This window comes from Neovison vison, chromosome 3, assembly GCF_020171115.1.
Source record: "Neovison vison isolate M4711 chromosome 3, ASM_NN_V1, whole genome shotgun sequence".
Taxonomy (NCBI): Eukaryota; Metazoa; Chordata; class Mammalia; order Carnivora; family Mustelidae; genus Neogale; species Neogale vison.
In genome coordinates, this window is record NC_058093.1 from 190,324,652 (window position 1) to 190,328,332 (window position 3,681).

Sequence of the window (3,681 nt, forward strand, 5' to 3'; positions counted from 1 at the left end):
CGAGTTAGGGTTAGTGGCAAGGTGATTGCAGGCCCAATGCATAGACCTAGAGGGCAGCTCCTCAGGAACTGTAAATCAGATGACTCGAAGGAGATAGCACAGGATTTTGTATCTGGATTGTGTGTCCAGGATGGCCTCCGAATGCAGGTGTGGTCTCTCGGGTCCATGGCAGATTTTTCCTCTCTGCAGACATTTTTTTTTTTTTTTTTTTTTTTTTTTTTTTTTTGCTATTTGAAGTCCAAGAGTGGTTTTAATGTATTGGCCGAGAAAAATAAACTGCAAAGTTCTGTGAGGACTTCTAAAAACTTACAGGAATAACAAATGGGCAGTTCTAATCAGACTCGGATGTTATCTTCCTCCCCTTTTTAAAAACGACAACATATACAGTCCCACAAAATAAATTATAAGCTTTTTTTTTTTTTTTAAATCTTGACTGACAGAGATGCTCCTTTGTGATGCCTTCTGGTAGACAAATGGTTGGGCAAAACCCACAGCTGGTCTTCATTTCTTCAGGGGCTGGTAAACAGAGGCATTGGGATCGAGTCCAGAGGGGCTGGTCTCCACAAATTTGGAAGAGTAGTGGGGCGAAACGGGGCTCAGGTGGCTGGTGGCGGCACTGTACCTTATGCTGGGCATGACGGCCATGACTTCAGCTATCTTCTGTTTAAGGTCCTTAATTTCCTGGTCTTTCTGAAAAATTTGTCCTTGCGCGAACTTGAGCTGTCGATTCGCATCCCCCAGTGCAGAGAATAGGTCCAGCTTGATTCTCGTCTCTGCACTCAGACTGTTCTCCAGGTGTTGTGTTTTATCTTGCATGGCCGAGAGGGCTGACATTAACACCTCAGTATCCTTCTAGTTTTCCCTATATTTCTGAAGCTCCTGAACTTTCAGTTCTAGTTCTCTGATCTGGTGTTCTTTCACCTTCATGTCCATCGTGAGCTTCTTGCCCTCTGCTTCTAATTCTCTGATCCGATTCCATAAGGTTTTGGTGCACCCCCCCCAGATGCGACAGCAAATGCAATGGCCCAGGCAGCAGTAGCTTCAAGGAAACTTTGGCCATCACAGTTGTCAAAATCCTCCAGATTAGGAGAAACCTGCAGTGCCCCTGAGTCCACCCCAATATTGTCTGCTGCACTGGATGCAAATATGCATTCTGAACCACCCGGATTGCCTACATCAAGGCAACATCCAAGTCAATGATCCTGAGTCTGAAGGTTGAACCTGACATGCCCCTAGTACCTCATTGGAACTCCAAATAGGTTTTCAGGCATCTGTCCTCGGAGGCCTGTTCTAGAATACCAACTTATGATACAATATGTTGTCCGTGAGCCACACAACAGAACATCTCCTGTCTCCAGAAGGAAACCGTGTTCTTCGACCTTTGCCAAACCCTCAGGTTAGGAGAAACCTGCACGTCACCTTAGCGACCAGCACATTCTAAGAACTCCCTGGTAACCAACCAGCACTGTGGCCCATCTCAAGAGATTCCATGTCAACTCAAGGCCTTGGTACTTCTCTCCAGAGCCTTCAGAACGATCCTGAATTTTTCCTCAGCTGCAATGGTCTATGGAGGTGTGTTTTCCAGGCATCTCTGCAGGAGAGCTCTGCCACCCAAACGTTCCACATGGTGGACCCTGAAGCAAACCAACCAGGCTCCACCTGTCCAGTGGAAGGAAACCTTGCTGTTTGGAGCATTTCACAAGCATCAGCATGGGAAATCCTCCAATGGCCTCTTGACGCCACCCCTCCATTGGTCAGTCATCATAGACACAAACTCCAGTGTTAGCAAACATCTGACATCGGCCCTTACTAAGGTGCTGGACATCTTGAATAAGCCACGGCACAATGGAACTACATTCTGCTTGACAATGAATTGAATTGTGTTTACAATTCCATCCTCACCCTACTTGTCTCCAAGCCCTCCTGACAGGGAATTCTGGAGCCACAATGCAGCATTCTCCCTTCCTTATAGAAAGAAGATCCTGTTGAGTAGGGCCTGAAACCCCACATGAGTATCATTCTGCTTGGCCCTCAAGAGAACCCAATTTATAGCCTTCCCTGGCCACTAGTGCTGTGTCTGACAGAGTCTGATCCTGACCTTGTGTCAGCCACACAGAGTTTGGGCTCCATATCTAGCATGTGGGATGGGCCATGACCCAAGTCCGGCATCTCTAAGCATCATTGCTATTCAGGCACCGGTCCCCAGAACTTTGATGGAGTCCCTCCCAGTGGGGGAAACTGAACCCAATAGAGACCTCCTTCCATGGCAGGAAACCTGGCTACTTGGATGGGTGTCCAAACCTCAAAGTGAGAGCCAGCTCATTGGCCAATGAGACCGCGCCCACTCCTGAGGGCTGCCATGGGCACAAACAGGCATTGTGACCTTCAGACTGAGCATGCTCTCAAACAAGCCTTCTCAGTTGCACCACCAGGTTCCCACATTTTAGGCCTGGTCTGCCCCAAGGCCTTAATCCTAACCCTTAGTGGGATTTTACAGGTGCCTAGACCCAGAGCCCATCTCTGGAATCCCTGTTGTGGGGCACCCCTTAGATGGAAACAGCACTCTTCCCTTCCCCGAAAAAGCCACCAAACTATGGAGAGCCACCAGGATCCTTAGAGCGGAAAAGTATCCCATGGAACCATGAGACCACACCTGCATTCCAAGGCCATCTTGGACACACAGTACAGATAGAAAAGCCTCTGCTACTGCCTTCCCGTCACCCTAAATACAGTTTCTGATGAGTTACCTTATAGATCTACTCATTGGGCCTGTGATCACCTCACCACTAATCCTAACCCGAATTTGTGTTTGCACTTCTCTCCCCAAACCATGGCTCACAAGCCCTCCAGGATAGGCTCTTTGGCCACACCACAGGACTGTGGCTGCCATCCTTAAGGAAACTGTGCCTGCCACCACTGCCCAAACCTTCCAGTTTAGGAAAAACCTGCCAGGCCCCTGAGCCTATGCCAATATTGGCGGCTGCTCTTGATGCAAATGCACAGTCTGAAACAATCTGATCACCTACATCCAGGTAGACACCCAAGTAATGGTACTGAGTGAAAAGATTGAACCTGACATGCAACTCGGACCGCATTGGAACCCCACATTAGGTTTTCAGGCATCTGTCCACGGAGGCCTGTTATGGATAAGAATATAGTTCAGCATGTGTTCTCTGGGTCACACAACAGAACATCTGTCACCAGAAGGAAACTGTGCTCTTCTACCTGTGCCAAACACTCAGGGTCGGAGAATCCTGCATGGCACCTTAGCCACCAGCACATTCTAAGATCTCCCTGGTAACAAACCAGCATTGTGGCCCATCTGCAAGAGATTCCATGTCATCTCCAGGGGTTGGTCCTTCGCCCCAGGGCCACCAGAACAAACCTGCCATGTTCCTCAGCTGCAATGGGCAATGGAGGTGTGCTTTCCAGACATCCATGAGGCAGAGATGTGCTACCCAAACGTTTCTCATAAAGGACCTGGAGCCAAAAAACAAGTCTCCACCTTTTCAGTAGAAGGAAACCTTGCTCTTTGGAGCATCTGACAAGCCTCAGCATGGGAAATCGTCCATGGCCTCTTGACGCCACACCTGCATTTGTCGGTCATCATTGAAACAAACTCCAGTGTAAGCAAACATCTGATTCTGCCTTAGTCGGGTACTGGATATCTTGAATAAGCCA

General features: G+C 48.5%; 1 pseudogene; it reads right to left on the bottom strand.

Moving 5' to 3' along the window:
- Positions 1–241: 241 nt before the first annotated feature.
- Positions 242–1,004, bottom strand: LOC122901968 (annotated as a pseudogene).
- Between the last annotated feature and the right edge of the window lie 2,677 nt (positions 1,005–3,681).